Genomic DNA, 17,960 nt, shown 5'->3' with positions numbered 1-17,960 from the left:
GCACCTGTGGTTTTTCTGCATTTGCATGCAAGGATAACCAATGCACCTACACATGATGTGCACGCACACAAGGCCGCACACGGGTCTATTCCTGTCAGAGGAGAAACATCTGTGGTCCCGAACGGCAGGGTCATCTGGGGAGCGTTGATGTGTTGCTTTGACTGTCCGAGTCCACCTGTGCCCAGAAATAGCTTGAAAAACACTATACCTCAGCAACACCTGCTGTGGGCACAACATCTGTGAGTGGAGACCACACAAACACAATCAGCCAGAATGGAGGAGGAAGACGAGAAACAGATCAGTAATTTAGGAAGAGCTTGAACCTGCCTGTAGGTGTGTTTATGAGTGTGTGTTAGATGTGTATCTCTGTATGACCTGGGTGGATGTAAAAACATCACCCAGAGATATTACTTTTAGCTTTTTTGTTGTTTAATTACTGGGTCATTTTCTCAATTATTTGAAATACTGACCTAAAGTATTACTGCTGCCATGCTTTGCTGAATTACCTAAGTAGGTATTCTGTCCTGTGAGAAAAGATCTGCATAGTTAAAGTCAGATAGGATTGTTCTGGCCATTAAAAAGACAAACTTCATAGATGAGCTTGGGAAACAACAAGGGTCAAGGTTAAAAGAAACTACCACTGGCTAATGACACTTAAAAAAATCTGTCCCGCCTTCTACTCAAGAGGATTTGCGATGGTACTGTACAGTACAATCACATTAGTGCACACTAGCGTTGCTTCTGAGAGAAAACAGTACAGTACTGGCATGACCACAAGGGATCATCTGCCAGGAAAATGTAAAAAATAGGCCAGTTAAAGCATAGGAAACAACAGCTATTGCTATTGTATTTTAGGTGAGGACAGTCTTGCATTAAAGTGCTACTGTGTGATACTATACTGATGTTTGTAGATTGTGATCCTATTCTTATGTTTGTAGCTTGTCAAAGCGTTTACAACTGCCCGATGTGTCCCTTTGCAGATTGTTTCCAACAGCATTTTTTGTTGGATCTGGATGGATAAATAGATATTTATCATGTTAAAGTCAACAACCCCAAATGCACACAGACAAGCAGGATTAATGTGTGGTCGTATCATCACACATCAGCCTCACATCACATTCCATATCATGACACTTTGCCTCTCATCGGGTAAAAGCTCTGACTAATGTGTTTTGTTCTATCAAGTGACCTTTCAAAAGAGAAACTAATATTCTCCTTGATGACAAAGGTGCGAAGGTATAACTGAAATGAACTTCTCACTGTGTTTCATGTAATGTGACGTTTATGTCAAGTTTACGTCATTGAGTGATAAATAGACACTTAACCATATCACATCTATTCCAATGAAAAGAGACGGTGACGTGTTATATGCATGTGTGGATGTACAGGTGTATGTGGTCAAGTGTGGTACAGTGTGTGAAGGTTACATGCATCTTGTGACCATGTGTGTAATTTGATGACATACTACTTAGAGAAAGTATTGTTCATGCTTGAGTGATTTTAATGTCTGCAGGCTGTGTGTGTCAGTATGATTTGAGCATATCTTTTTCACTAGGTCACGCATGATCGCATGTGCTGCAATTTTTATGTTTGTGTACAGCATTCTATGCATGCTCCCAAATCATGGGAGCTGACATTGGGTACACCGTGGACAGTCCATCACAGGGATGCATGTGCCTAGCATGGAATTTATAAAGTATGTGTGTGTCCCATGTTAATGTTTATACCCATGTTCAGAGCTCAAAATCCACTACGGTCACTTTGCCTATTCATATATCCATATTTTTCCCCATTAGATTTTTCACAGTGAATGTTTTCAGGTTGATGGGGCTTCACTGATCATCCATAATGAGGGGCCAAGCATCAACAAGAGTCCTGCACAAGCTTTTCCATCACAGACACACAGCCAAGTGAATGATTCCTGCTTCATGCCAGGATTTGTACCCATCATGCATCATTTCATGATAGCACAGTAGACTAGAGATTGGTTTTCATTTAGTGTATCACTGTTAAACAGGACCCTGTAGCAGGAGGGTGGAAGAGGCTAAACCTACAAGTTACAAAGCTAACTAAAGGTTTGGTTTATAAGTTGTTCAGGGGCAGTACAGTACATGTACAGCTACAGCGCAGGCCTAGCCTCCCATATACTGCAGAGCTGTGCATTAGTAAATATGAAGAATATTGGGTTTCAATGAAAACTAAAATTACAGATGATGAAAATGTCAGATGCTATTAGACTGAAGCTTATTCAACTTATGTCCCAGTAAATAATACTTGTAAATAAGTTGCTTAATACAATTAAATGTATAAAAATATGCTGACAGGCTTGCAGTTCTCTAAATAGTCTTGTTACTCCATGGATGAAATTGGAGTGATGTCTAACACCCACCCCCCTCCACACCAGCCCCACCAGCCCCACCAGCCCCAGAATTACCAGCCCCACCAGCATCACCAGGCCCACCAGCCCCACTTGACAGTGTTATCACTGACCTTGACTTGTAAAACCCCTGGGAACCATTTTACTCTGATGCGTAAAACCACAATGTTTAACTTGTTCTCTGCTCAGCTCTGACTCTAAATCCCAGTCTGTCGTGACTGACCTTGAAGTGTGACTTTGACCAGACTAAATGTAATAGCATTATAACTATTGTCCAGAAAAGACTCAGAAGTTAGAGAGGGCACTTGGTAGATCAGATTATTATTATTATATATTATAAGACATATTTACTCTTATGCTGCAGTGACAGCTATAGTGACAAATACCTGAGGCAAGTAAACCTGCATGTGTGTATTTGAGTGTGCATGTGCATGACAGGCTGAGCCATGAGAGCTGCTTAGGCATGCAGGAGTCAGCAATCCTGCAATGTACCACATGATGTGCTCTGACAACAAAGAGGACAGCTCTCCTCAACACAACTTCAGGCTCTCAATCTCCCCCTAGATATTAACAGCAGGTGATAAAAGCCACTGCTGTGCTTTCTTCTCATAATATGCTCAAAAACAAGTGTACATTTTGACATTTTGGCCCTTCCACCATCACAGCACACTCCTGTTTCCCCATTGATACACAGTGTATTCCTCAGACAACCCCATGGAAGAACCCATGAGTTGGTTCTCTCGAGTCACACATGACATGGCAATAACAACTTCTGCAGAATCATTTCCCTCAAGCCTTAGCAACAGCAGACCATCACATGAACAGAAAGGAATCCATTCACCACCCCTGGGCATGCTCAGCCCTTCTTAGCCCTGCAGGCATGCTTCAGCTTTGAATCTTTACTGTCCTTGCCTTTTTTTTTATTTGCAGAAGGCCACAAGAGATGGTGCTAACACCTGTATTTTTTTTTTTTTTCACTATTGAAAGCTGTCCTTTCAGAGAGAAGTGCACTTGTCAAGGTTACAAGGATTATCAAACAACAAACATGTAAAATGCTCAGTGAAGACACAAAACACCTCTATATGAGAGCTTCTTTTCTTCCTCTACATAACCACACACTGTATACCATACTTCTATAATGTATCTCTAATGCCTAAAGGCATTATAGACCCAAAGGCCCACTCCGGCCCACAGTTGATACTACAAGTTTGTGGAAACCCTAATGCTGTGCAACAAAGATACGATCCATGGCTGGCTTCCATCCTGGATTGCATCAAGTGTAGTTAGAAACCCCATTGCCCAGGCACAAACCCATCTCACTATGATGCTGGGTAAGTATATGTAAGTATATTTTCTCTTCTGTGAGCTTCATTGTGACAAGGTTCTTGTCACTAAACTCTTAACAGAAAATATTTCTCCTCTATGCAGTCCTCATCTGCACTTTGCCTGACTTCCACAGACACACACAGATCTTTTGGTGCAGAAAAAGATTCCCATCCCTGGCTGTGGCTCTAGCAGGAGAGTCTGGGATATGCATGGAACATGTACTCATGAGCCAGCTATTTAAGTCACACCATTCACCCACCCTAAATTGGACCACAGATAACACATGCCCCTTGTTCTTTAGCAGTCCTAAATATACAAGGATTGACACTAGATGCGGACAAAAGGCACAAAAAAAGAAAAAACAAGGAGGCACACACCACATGTTCACAACTCTTGTGTTTGAGCGCAGCCATACTGCATGTCTCTTCCTCAGTCTCCCCACATTTTTCTGTCAAATCCTCCATGACCCACTGTAAAAAATGAAGGCAAAAAAATGCATTATAGACATAAAACAGTGTAGGATAGCATTTAAGTACATTGGGAGTGTAGCAAGAATGACATTCTGGAGATTCAGCGAGAAATGTGGAAGAAAGCTGGTACGGTAAAATTTAAAAGAAGTGAGGGATGAAGAGAGGGTGAACCTGTTAGGATGGAGTAAGCGATGTAAATGAAGGAAAAACCTAAAGAGGCAGGTCACAAATTAAAGAAAGAGACGAGGATTTTGAGAAGGGGGTGTTAAAAAGCCTCCCTCCATAATGATCAGTGAGAACATTCTAATTGGGCATGTCTCCGAGCAGGCACCAGGCACCCTGCTCTGCAGAACAGGTCAGACAGGGAGAGAAAGACGGAAGGAAGAGGGAAACATTCACAGACACAAGGGAGGTGCCATGAAAAGGTTGAGCTATGTGCGTCTAATGAATTGAGAGGTTGTACAAGAGCAGCATTGACCTCCATCCAACTCCCTGCTGCCTCCTTGCCTTAATTCCACTTTCCATGCTCTCTGGCTTTCGCTACCCCATAAATCTATGAGCAGCTGAATCGACTGAAATTTTGGGAAAAAAAATATTAGAAATTAGATTTTGACACAACTGAAATCTAGGGTGGCCCAGGGACCTTAAATGTAACAGTGTAGCCGATGAAAGAATAGCATCCTTCTGGGTGAGAGACAAGGAGAAAAGTGCTTTATGAGGGCCTCTCCAGAGGACTAATTTATAAGCATCCTGATCAATGGGTTAATTAAGTGGAGAGAGGAGAAAATGGAGAGGGCAGGGGATAGTGTGAGCAGCCAGTGGCAAAGAAGAGAGGGGGAAGGACAGAAGGGCAAATGGGCGGAGGTTAGGAGGGTGAGAACGGGAGAGGGAGATGAATTTTTGCAGCTGCAGATTTGGAGGATGTAGAGGCCACTGTGGGAATAATATTCACTTGTGTGTTTAACCTGATTGAATGGGACCATCCAATAATTCTCTGATGGAAATTTCTTGATGTTAGTGATGATTATGAACTATCGGCTCACCTACTTCAATCAATAAAACCTCAGCTCTTCAGATTTGTCAAAGTCTTGCAAAATAAGATGTCAAGAACGCAATCTATGAGTAAGTCATTTAGAGACCTTTGAAAAAAAATCAATTCAAATATTTACTTGTCACCAAAATCTCAATAGGAGAAAATATGAGTGTCCTGCGCAACTACACATATATTCTCCAAAATTACACAACACACACCACTGCAGCTGTACTGTCTTTCAAGAATGTGAGGCACGTTCACCAGTGAGAGGGCTGGAGCTCATCCTTTGTAATGTGTTTATTCCTCACAAAGGACAGAGGAAAAAAATAGCAGAGGGCCAGGAAATCCTGCTGACTTGCAGTCTTCTAAATCACACCCCCTTCTCCTACTTCCTTTTTTATTTCATTTTTAAGTCCCTAGAGTTTCAACCAAATGGAAAAAGATTGTTTCATGTAGGTACCAGGGGAGCTCCAGTTGCTTTTCTCCCAGGTCTCTGTCTTTCAGAAACACCCCCATCCTACCCCATTATGTTATGGAGAGGCAATACACACTAACATAAAATCCCAGCAAAGCAATATCAGCACTCGTTAGCTATTAGCACTGGCATATCAATGATGTTACACTCCCTTAAACTAGCTAATTAGGGTGACAGGACCCTTTTCCAAATAGTGGCCCTTCCTTACATGCTGCCTATACAATCCTGTCCCTTTTACCTTTATAGTTCTCGTTCCCTACATTTCTAAACTTCTATATTCCTTTTTACATACTTGCGTCAGCAAAAAAAAAAAAAAAAAGAAAGAAAGAAAAACAAAATAAAACTGTAGAGGTACTCTTCGCACTTTTATTTCATTTTTCTTACACCTTGAGTATATACCAGACACTCGGAAGGGACACATGAAGGGCACTCCCTGGGGAATATGAGTCCTTTTCACCAAGATACTGTAGCCTGTGGGTAGCAGATAAGTGTACTCAATAAAGTTCTGTATGAGTCAGAACACTGACATTTATGTTCCTAGTGCTGTGAGCTACCAGTGAAAATGCAGTCTGCAAAAATCTGTTCATGCAGGTGTCTGGCCCAGGAGTGATCCACACAGATTGGAATTTAGCCTCTTTCTCCTGCTACCATTTGTCAGTAGAGGAATTGTTTCAGCCTTGAGAGACAGTGTGAAGAGCCACAGATGAATGATGCACCAACATGCATTGTTTTCTCTGAAGGATGGAGGATACACATGCCGCATCCTTAAATATTAAGAGAAAACAAAAAGAAAGTGTCTTTAGTGGAAATAAATTAAAGGAGAATGGCGTGCCAAAGGTTTTGAGGCACTTGCTCTTTAGCGTGTGCACAATAGCAGAACCTTTTTGCTGCTGCTGTGTGTGTCTGTTCATCCTGAGGGTTTCTGTTTTCTTTGCTGATTGTGACAATAACAGGGACAATCATTGCCTGCTTGGCATCATAGAGCACAAAAGTGTAACACTGCCATTCAGTTGCTCATTCATCACTGTCGTGCTTCTGCTTGCCTTCCTAGCCAGCACACACACACACAAACAACCAGAATGTAGCGAGAGCATGTCAAGTAAGAAACGTCCTAATTCACTATGCAGGAACAGCCTTATTCCACCTATGTCCACCATCACGATCGCTCAAGCCCCACAGCCTAATAATGCATCAGCTGGAAATAGATGAAAGCACTTGAAACGGTCCATTTGTTTAGAGAACGGCTGAGAATTAGTTCTTAAGGTTGAAATGGTGATGCACCCATGCATGTACCCGCACACGTCCATGCCTTCATGATAAATGTCTAAGAAGCAGAGAACGTAATGTGAAGTACTGTATAATGCTGAAAACAGCTCATGCAGAGTGCATAACACAGCAGCAATAACCCCTGAGATCCACAGCAGCGACTGGTATCTCTGCATCCTCAAGTGTTGCCATTAGCTGTCAGCTCTGGCCATGCCTCAAACCCAACCACCGCAACCTACCGACACTTGTGTCAACAGATGGACATCAAATGGATAACTGCCTAGCCTGTACTACGGGACAGCCACTGGCTATGCTACCACGGAGGCTCATTATGTTTGACTGACTGAGACCAGTGCTCAGTGTGTGCCAGCACAACAGAGAAATATGTGTGTTTTATAACAACCGTCATCATTATACAGTGCAGGCACAGTGATAACACTTCAGCATGTAGGCCAACGCAGCCAGTACTGCTGCTGTTTCCTTTGCCAGCATTACCATTCAACCAGTCCTTCTCCAGCTAGTTGTTAAGAGCTTCAGCTGACAGCACACACTGATATATATATGGTGGTGTGTCAGCCCATACTAATGTGTGTGTAACAACAGAGAAAAGGTAGGCTACAGCAGATGTTAGGAGTGCAAAATACAGATGGTGGTGGTGTTGTGGTTTTCCTTTCCTTTTCCTTGTTCAGCTCCTCACAGCATGCTTCTCTAAAACGCCTATTTGCTCTTCAACTTGCTTCCTCTGCTCTTCCCGATTTCCAGTGACATCCGTGGTCGCTTGACTTTCATAGCACATTCTCTCCTCCTCTCTACGTGTGTGTCTGGGGTGGGAGGACAGGAATAGTGGCCTGCCCACTTGCCTGCCTCTAGATGTGTTGGTCCAGAGCTTGTTTGTGATGCTGAGGCTTTACTATGGAGTACTCACAAGGATGTGGCTACTGCTGACCTTGAGATGCTGTCAATATCTGCTGTCACTCACATAGCCTGTGTCCCCATTCATGGCAAGATCTACGGTCTGCTAGTGAGGCAAATATGCACTGCAGCACTGTGAGAGACATGGTACTGAGACTGTAACAAATGACAAGAGAATAACAAATGCTTTTTTATATATATATATATATAAACACATCACTCTCCAAGAGATATACTGCTGTGAGATTTATGTATACATTTCTGGACTACGAAATTGACTGGGGGCAGCACAGTGTTTGAGTGGTTAGCACTGTTGCCTCACAGCAAGAAGGTTCCTGGTTTGCATGTTCTCCCCGTGCTTGTGTGGGTTTTCTCCAGGTACTCTGGTTTCCTCCCACAGTCCAAAAACATGTATGTCAGGTTGATTGGTGACTCTAAATTGCCCATAGGAGTGAGTGTGAGTGTGTGAGGTTGTTTGTCTCTATGTGGCCCTGTGATGGACTGGTGACCTGTCCAGGGTGGACCCCTGCGTTTCACCCAAAGAGAGCTGGGATAGGCTCCAGCAGATCTCTGTGAGCCTAAATAGGAATAAGCAGGTATGGATGGATGGAAAATGACTGGAAAACACATACAGGTACTGCAGGCTACAGCAGAGACACACAGGGATGTCCTCAGGTCACCAGAGGGATGGGCTGCACTGCTCACACCAACATAGATTTGAACTATCACTCAAACTGATTGGCCAGAAAACATATTTAATTCCAGCTGTTGCTAACTCCCGTGTTGTTGATTCCATCAAATTATCAAATTTCTATCATGCTTGCAAGTCAGAGCCTGTCTTCAACACAGAAGAATAAAATCCAATTGTACTATGCACCTCTATTATAAATGGAGTTATTTATTCAAAAATCACTCAACAGTGATTTTTTTTCATCTTTGCAGGCTTTCTATTGTCAGGGGGCATGTGGAGCCCTCTACAACTTCATATAATGTCAAGTTTCAGAGGGCTGATAGGTGTTCTGTGTGGTTTCTCACTGTCTCTGGGTCTACTCATAGCTTTTATCTCTGAAGAAAAAAGGAGTAAGTCTACATTGATCCTGGCTGGTGGTCAGCCTGGTTCTAGCAGGGGGTGATGGTGATATGAAGGTTACTGCTGCTGTTTGCTAGAAACTTGAGAAGTAAACAGGGTTTTTTTTGTTTTTTTAAAATCGATCAAAATTTGTCAGAGAGTGCTTGACCTTGATCTAACCTTAATGAGCCCACTGGGGAGACGTCAGCACTGTTCGACTGGTTGATGGACAACACGGGGGGTTTCAAGACTACCAAAGAAAACAGAAGAACGGTTTGGAGAGTGCATAAGGGAACTTGGAGAGACTGAAATAAAAAGAGAGGACAAAAAATACCAGAATATAAAGTAGGAGCAGGAAAGCAGAAAACAAGAGAGAGAGAATAAGGGAGACAAGTAAAGGCTCTAACACCTAGTCTCCACCGTGCACCCCAGAGAGCAAAGATCTCATTCACGAAAATCAGGCAAAAGAGAAAGATGGGCCAGTGTGGAGGGAGACGCTGTTTTGACATGTGTAGCACAGTCCCCCGGGGAGTGAGGACAGGGTTAATGAACATCACAAAGCAGTGAGAAAGCCTGAGCCCATAGCCCTACAACCCTTCAGTGCAGCACCATGCCCAAGACTTAGGTCTATAGTTTCTATTAGTGACTTTTCATTGGTCTGTAAAACACAATTAACATGACCAGTTGAATAAACATGTTTAGAAAAAACTAAATTAACATCAATTTTAAGATATATATTCTGTTATACAAAATGGCTTTCATTTGTGTTGTTGCTGTACTAAGTGAAATAAAAGCTGCAAACTTTTTTACTACAAAAACTAGTTAAACAGATTTGATAAGGGATTTGAAAGAATCTGGGATTGCTAAACAGATATTGAAGTGGGTTTAGATTCAATAAAATGCCCTCAAATCTCATTCCTATGCATTTCGTATGCAATAAAACATTTGGTCATAATGATTTCATGTCAGGATTCTGCACCGCACCAAAGAACATTGTTTACTGGGCTTTATCATAAAGAAAAAAATGCAGCCTCCAGCAGTCTGGACAATGCTGTAGTCAATACGATGAGTTTAGTTGTTTTGTTTTTAATTTTGCAGCCTTAATATACAAAGCCACAAGCTGGAGCACACAAAGAAACCAGTAAAGACAGGACACAAGCATAAGGTTTAAAACCTTTGCTGGGCTCATCCTTCCAAAAAGATGCTGCCATAGCAACGACACACACTCCTTGCAAAAAAACAGCCAGTCTCCCTTTGAACCAAATGAATGAGTCAGCCACAAATGGATTGAGAACAGAAACTAATATATGAATGAGAAATAAAGGCCATAAAGGAGTCATGCGGAGTATATATATATGGTCTTACAAACACATATTGTCTTTAGCAGAGGCAAGTAATCCAAAAGACAATTTAATTTAATGGGTTGAGAGCTGTAGCCTACACATGACAACAAGAACACTTGGACTGGTTGATTACATGGGGGACGGGTGCTCAAGGGAGAAAGAGAGGCAATTTTGAATAACTTGTCAATTACCAAGCCCTGCTGTATTAAAAAGAGCATCCATTGTAGAGCTATTCTATTTAATCAGTTTTAGCTGAGGAAAAAACAAGGTTTGGTGGTGGAGTATATGCCATAGAAGGAGTTGAAATGTTGAACATCAACTTCAAGTCAAATTAGTCCACTGGAGAAATATAAATGATGTGCTCACTGACTGAATGTCTGCCTAACACACTGCTCCCAGGCACCTTTTCTCCACAGGTACTTTAAATGTACAATCAGGTTTCTATTATTATTCACTGTTCTATCAATTATACACCCTCTAACTGTGAAGTTTGTCATACCGGTAACTTCAAGTCAGACAGATTCGCACTGTAATCTACAAGTCTGTTATGTGCCACCAGTCTTTAAAATGAATTTGTGCAGCTTTGAAGCAATGACTGACACACAGTTCTTTCCTAAGTTTCTCGTAACAGAGGGAAGATGTGAACAACAGCACCTCCCTGAGGACTTGTGTGTTCAGCCAGCCTTGGCTTTACTAATTTATTTCAACTTTGTTAAACAAACATTTGATTTCACCAGCATTTATCAGATGAGTCTCCAGATCTCCAGCCAACATGTCAACTGCCATAATCCTGAAGATTTCTTCCCCTCACACAGATGACATCTCTCACCTAAAATTAGCAGCAACTGCTGTCATCTACACAGTCAGACAACATCCCAACCCTCTGAGGGACCTGCTGATTTATCTAGAGTAAAAATAAATAGTCAGAAATAAAATCATCAGCAGCAAATGGACAGGTTGGGCTTTTAAGGGCTGTGGAGGTGTGACTGTGACGGCCATTCCAGCCCACCCTGTCACACTTGGCCACATCTGTTGACTGCTTACTAAGCCACGCAAGGAGACATCAGTCTACCCAACAGCACGCTTCAGCCCTATCTGCCCCCGGCTATGCTACACCTGAGAATGGATGACACTGAGCCACAGTTTCAGAGGCCTCGTATGCATTTATTGAGGACGCACACACGTTACTGCAAATGCTCTGTATTGTCCCCTCCTTGCTTCCATTTTTTTCTTCTCCCAATCTGTGTGTATGCATTTCCCTTTCACGCACAACTGCCTGTAATCACTCTGCACACCGCATTAGCGCACCACCTTCATCCCCTGAAACATCACCACAGGTCTTCAAAGTTTCCAGCCACCTGCCACTGAGATATATAACAACTCCTGTGTGACAACATCTATTTAGTACAAGGACAGTCACACATTTCCCCCTCCTGCCTCTATTAAAAAGCCTTCTCTCCAAGAGGAGATGTCCCTATCTGCTATATAGGGCAGGCAAGCTGCCTCAACCAAGGAGGAAAGCTAAGCTGAGCTGAGCGGAGCTGCCTTCCCCTTCTCGCCATCACAGATAAGAACAGAGGTCTTCTTGTCCCTCCTGAATTCTATCATCTAGCAGGCCCTGCCGATCCGAATGCCCCGCAACACCAGCCACAGCATATAAATGCGGCCCATTCTTCATGCTCTGTGTGTGCATCTATTTATTGGTATGTGTGTGTGTGTGGAGGGGAGCATTTAGGGGAATATGTTCTCATGGCCATGGCGTTTCCTGGGGGTCTGTTGAGTATAAAGAGCCAATGAAAAGCTGCACATAATAAGTTGAAGGATGATTTAACTGTTAGAGGAACTTTTGTGAATCTGTGCGCATTCTCTCAGTAGTCTGGTCTCCAACACAGGCCGGATCGCTTGTATCCACCACTCTTATTAATTTCTTACCCAAGACAATACACACAATGAAGAAAATGTACAATGATCATCATATGGGCAATGACTGATCCTGCACTGGTGCAATCTCAGTGAACTACTCTGATTAATAAGCTCCAAATTCTGCTTGTACAAGGACAGAGAAATGAGTTCATCTTGAGTGAATAGCAGCCTCTGTTTTCTCCCGTTTCACCGGAGGACCGGAGTCCATGTCCTCATTAACGGCACTTCTCTGAGATAAATCATTCACAACAGGTGTGACATCACCACACCGCAAATCCACACACACACACACACACACACACACAAAAACATGCTGCGGGCGACAACAGACTGGCCCTGAAACAAAACCATATTCATCCCATACATGTTTTCTGTGTTGTTGTTAACACATCGCCATTTGTTTCAAAAACAGACGTGAGGAGCTACATTTAGGCATCATAACGTCAAAAATAATAAACATTTATAAAGAAAAATCACTCTTTAGTTCAAACTCGCTGCTTCTATTTGCGTTTTTTGACACATTTTTTTTTTACTGTAGGCGTAAAAGACGCACCTCGAACTCACTCACAAGCAATTTAAAACGCTTTTAAGACAAATTGGGGCAAACAGCAGATGTTGGAGTGGAGCTGATTTTGAAGTTGCAGACATTAGCATTCAGCAGGAGTACGTAAGCCTCAGCCTACCTGTTAATTGTGAGCCACGGGTGATGGTAAGTCGCCGGATTCTCTGTTTTCTTTTCTTCCTGGTGTTTCGTCCTTTTCGTCTTCACTACACCTTTCTCCGGTAGCAGCACATATCGAGCGAGGCAAAAAGTGGTTCTACAAAATCTGAATTAGAAAAATAAAAATGAAAACAAAACGCAAAAAAAAAAAAAAAAAAAAAAAAAAATTAAACACCTTCAAAATTGGCCCCTCCGACAGTTCAATCCAGCCGGGCCGCCAGGTGGGACTTCATGACTGGGAACAATGACGGTGGACACGGAGCAGCAGAACCGAAGCCGCTCTACTGCATTACACACCACATGCAGCAGGACACACAACCATTCCCCATTAGAGCGAGCAGGCTCGGCTCTGTCCCTGCCTTCTCAGCACAGGAACAGATTAATTCATCCCGTGGCTGACTGTCCGGTTTGCCCCAGGAAGAGTGTTTTTACCGAGGCCCTTTAACGTCAAAATAACCCCCAAATAACCCGGACGTGTCTGCGGGGACTCGGCGGATTTGACAGCCGGGGAAGTGTCACCTGTGCTGACCAATGGTGGCTGCTACTCAGTTTTTGAAGGTTTTTTTTTTTTCTCTTTTCTTTTGTGGGACGTCGTCAATAAATCCTCAGTAAATTCCCTCGACGCAGCTGAGAGGAGGCTGAAGCTGTGGTGCGACACCTCGGCGTGCCGTAGCTCTCCCGGTAACGCCGGACATACGATGCGCGGTGAGAAGAGACGCTGCCGCTGTGTGGAAGCCGTGACCGCCTCGGCGAGCTGCCGCACGCGTGCACGTGCGCACTCTCGCAAGCGTGCACGCTCGTCCCCGGCGTGTGACGCGCGCCGCAGTGTCCTCCCTAGCAAGCCGGTCGCCTTGGCAACGCTTTCCTCTGACCTCAATATGGTCGCTTTTCTATTAGAAAAATGTGCCGCGTTTTCCTACCGCGTTGACAGCATCAGCTTCACTCAGCGATGAAAACGGGTCTTAATCCGCCTGTCTGTGGTGAGGGTGTCTTAAGGCTGCTCTCCCTGTCCTCCCGCAGAGGGACGTAAAACATGAGTGCTGAGGAGTTTCATTTTTTTAGGCATCCCTCTCCTCCGCTCGCATCCAGCTGGGCAGATCTGCATCAGTGTGACGTCAGAGCACGTTAAAGGCATACTAGCCCTTTTTTTTTTTCACCTCGCCTCATCCATCCCTCCACCCTGCATCTGTCTTTTCCCACTGTGGCTTCACCAGTCACCCAATCAGTCCATCCATCTTCACCTCAGTCTCTTAATCACTCTATTCATCATATGTCCTATTCGTTCACCCTTTCGTGTAATTCTCTATTCCTCAGCCATGTTACTGATTGATTAACATTACAGTCCGTTTTGGAATATTAAGCAGATATTTTTTTTTGGTTGGGTTGATGACCTACACAGCTTGCACATTTATTTATTTTATGATTTACTTTAAGGGATAATAACCATCTAGCATCCAGCCTGGCTGTGTCCCCGGTCTCATTGATGCAGCTGGTAATGGTTGTGTGGTGGCAGCACCTGCTCCTCTGGATGCAGCACAGCCACATGTCAGTCCTATTACCAGGGTCGTAACACAGCCAAACATCTGCCTCACTCGCTCTCCCACTGCAGAGCCATGTATCCACAGTTGGTGGGCTGACACCTGTCAGGAATTCCCAGCTCAGTGGATAAAAGTCTCCCAAAAGAACCCTGAATTTTGCTCCTTCTTTGCTTGTTGTCATGTTTTCTAGCTGCACTCACTTAAGCTGAAGTATAATGAGCACTGCCTCTAGAGATCTGATGTCCGTGTGCTCCCAGGCAGAATCCAGATCTCATTTTAGAAAAGATTTACTGCCTAACATTCACGTATCAGTGTTCATTCACTTCCCTGTACAAACCCCAGGCAGGGAAGCAGGCTGCTTCCCCATTCGTGTGGGGAGCCAGGGTGTCGTCAATCAGCCAAAACATCATGTCAGCCTATCCTGCTTTTTACCTTCAGACACCTCAAACTACCCCAGGGACACAGATGAGGAGGAGGAGAGAGACTGCTACAATCTTGGCTATCAAGACAAATTGTCTTTGGTGGAGAGTGTACATTCCCCAAGTGATACCCCATCAGACCAAGGTGAAGAGGTAGTGAGCCGATGTGTGTGTCCCTGTGTGTGTGTGTTTGTGTGCACACATACGAGGTGATGCTGATGTTCGACATGTGATAGACCCTACCCAAGGATCACAGGTAATGGGTCACAAGGCAGACCTGACAGCTGAGCCCACACCAAAATAGACACATTCACATGTCAACGCACACACATAACCACACACACAGGCACATACCTCACTGCCTCTTCACACAACTCCTTGTAGTTTGTCACAGACTGACTGCACTGAGACGTGGTAGCAAACATATGTTTTGGTCTCCTTTGCTCTCCTTTAACACAGAAAAAAATGCACACTCTCCCTGCCTACACACAGAGACACACACAGTCATGATGTATGCTGTGTTACAGATCAGGTTGCCACTGTGGAGCCCATGGGGAGCTGCTGGTCTGTAAGAGTACCTCTGCAGTGTGTACGTAAGTTTTATGCCTCTAAAACAACATTGGTTACGGTTTAATAGTGTGGCTCTACAAATAAATCACCAGTCAAAAGGCCCTTTTATGTGGCCCTAGGGTCCTGGGCCCCTATAGATGTCTGCATCACACTCTCCTTTTTTATCTCTTGGGTTTAAAATTGAGATCAGCTCTGAAAATAACCAGCTGGAACAGAGCTCCCACAACAAAAAGTAGTGTTGAGACTTACATATGTACACACATCATGCACATGAACAAATACACAATCACAGATATAAATGCAAGCATGTCCATGCTGCTGTAAGTCACAGCTCCACACATACACATTTAATATTCCATTAACAAGAGGCTGCAATGACTGCTACATTCTGCAATGTTACAATCAAATAATTTGTTTGCTTGGAGGTGTTTGCAGTAATATGTCATTGCAATCTCATAAAGCCATTAACCTTTTCTGTCTGAGGCACCCAGACTACGCAGAAAGCCCATTTTCTCTCTGCCTAATTTACTTTCCTGCAACCTGACCTATTGAGCATGCCCACAAATCCCTTCTGTGTTTGCAGACTGTCAGAGCCCGCACTGTGTCAGAGATTAAAATACAATATCAGAGAAACAATTATTTGTTTACTTATGATAAACTCTTAATACTAAGGACTAGTGCAATGCACTGCACACACTCACCTGTGTTCATGTACACAACATATGCATATTTACGGACAACGACAATTATTCTTCAGTGTGAGAGAAATGACCTGTGAATATGTGATTCCAAATACAGTAGCTAAGAAGAAACTCCAAAGAGCAGATGCCAGGAGCTTTTAATTCACAAAGCTGTTTTGGGGAAAAGAGACTGGGCTTTTTGCAGAGTTGGACAGTAGTTTTCCAGGAGAGGGAGAGGAACTGTGTGGCACAAATACACATTAAATTAGATATGCCCATTTGCCTCCTGCTCCTGCAGCAGTGACTATCCTCTAATCTCTTCACACCCATACAGTATGACAATGGTTCAAAATCTCACCCTTCTCTCTTATCTGTGCCTTTATCTTGTCTTCTGTGCTCTTACCTTTAAACCTGTCTGAATTCCTTACACTGATTTCCCCGTTTTCACTTTTAACTTCATCGCTGGTAATCTTTCCTGACTGCCTTGTATCTTCACATTTAGTCGCCCTTCTCTTTTTGTCATTTCAACTCTGTTTCTAGCTTTATGTCTGCCACAAGGCAGCTGCCCTCCAGCTCAGGGACTGGTGCTTTCCCAGATGGTTGTTACCTCGTCTCCCAAACTTTCCCTCCTGGATTCGTGTTTTGTTTTTCACATACTCACTTATCACAATAAGGTTTCCTTTAACTTTGAGCACAATGGGATGTTCGAAGGGTTAATTCAAGAGAGTCAAGCACAGGACAGAATGATAAGGTATCTTAAGCATTGATGTTACTTGCCAAGCCAGTATTATTTTCCTTACTATACTGTCAGTGTCAGAAAGTTATTCTTTACACAACTTAACATGTATCCTAAACACACATGAAACCAATGCAAAAAAATTGCATAGTCAAAAATGCACAACAGCGCTCTCCCCGTCCACCTCTCAGCAAATGTCTACCAGTGGGCTCACTGCACTTTTCCCCTCATTTTACACCTACTCTCCTGTTGCTGCAGTAAGATTGCTCTTTCATCCTCTTCTTCTCTTCCTTTTCAGTCTTACCCAGCAGGCCTGTGACCTGCTGAGGGTCCTGGCAATTTCATTACCTGATGCAGCCAACCTGCCTTACATTTCCTCAGCTTGTTTGAAATTCCAATAGTCCACCCCTCCACCCCTGTTTTCTCATATCTCCTCTCCTCAGCAAGCATCCAGCCCCTTGAGGTCAGGGTTCATATCCCTCTTTTCTGATCTGTAGCAGCAGGGATCCTGCCAGATTAGTACTAAAGTAGCTCCACTTGCATTGGTTCCCATCATATGCCACCCCCTCCCCCCATCTACTATACAACTAAGCATCCCCGTGCTACACACACATACACACCCCATTAGCTGGTTTGGCATCTGCTTTTAATTGTACCCATCTGAGCGCTGGCATAGTTTCCACATCTATGAATTGGCCAGTGCTAATTGCAGCACCACATGTCCCTTCGATGCAAGCTGCCATGCAGAGGTATAAAGAAGGAAAGAAACCTGCACAGCGTGACTTTGCATTTTTCATTACTTCCTCTGCCCCAGAAACTTTGGCTTTACGGCCTTGTGATCATATATGCACATGAAGTCAGCATTAACATTAATAGGTTCATATGCTGAGTCTGTGCCTGTGCCTGTCGTGTGCCTGCAAGTGTGTGTGGATGGGCCCTGCTGGGAAAGAAGCTCACAGCTGATGTATTATTCATGAAAGAAGAGAGTAAACTCACATGAAAAGAAAATGTGCTTATTTGAAATAAGCATAGATGATCCCCCTTCTTTTAGTGGTAATAGACAATGGCTCAAGTTAAACTCACACTAACACACATGCATCCT

At 43.5% G+C, this 17,960-nt stretch overlaps 1 protein-coding gene across 1 annotated transcript in view; it reads right to left on the bottom strand.

Moving 5' to 3' along the window:
* The window catches only part of nlgn2a (neuroligin 2a), a 146,062-nt gene extending 133,087 nt beyond the window's left edge, over window positions 1-12,975 (bottom strand). Inside the window, exon 1 of the mRNA XM_026298742.1 lies at window positions 12,878-12,975. The gene's annotated coding sequence lies outside the window, so the exon portion shown is untranslated. The remainder of the gene's footprint in view (window positions 1-12,877) is intronic.
* Window positions 12,976-17,960: the final 4,985 nt, after the last annotated feature.

The sequence above is a fragment of the Mastacembelus armatus genome, chromosome 18 (assembly GCF_900324485.2).
Source record: "Mastacembelus armatus chromosome 18, fMasArm1.2, whole genome shotgun sequence".
In the NCBI taxonomy this organism is placed as follows: Eukaryota; Metazoa; Chordata; class Actinopteri; order Synbranchiformes; family Mastacembelidae; genus Mastacembelus; species Mastacembelus armatus.
This window is presented reverse-complemented; position numbering and strand designations above follow the sequence as displayed.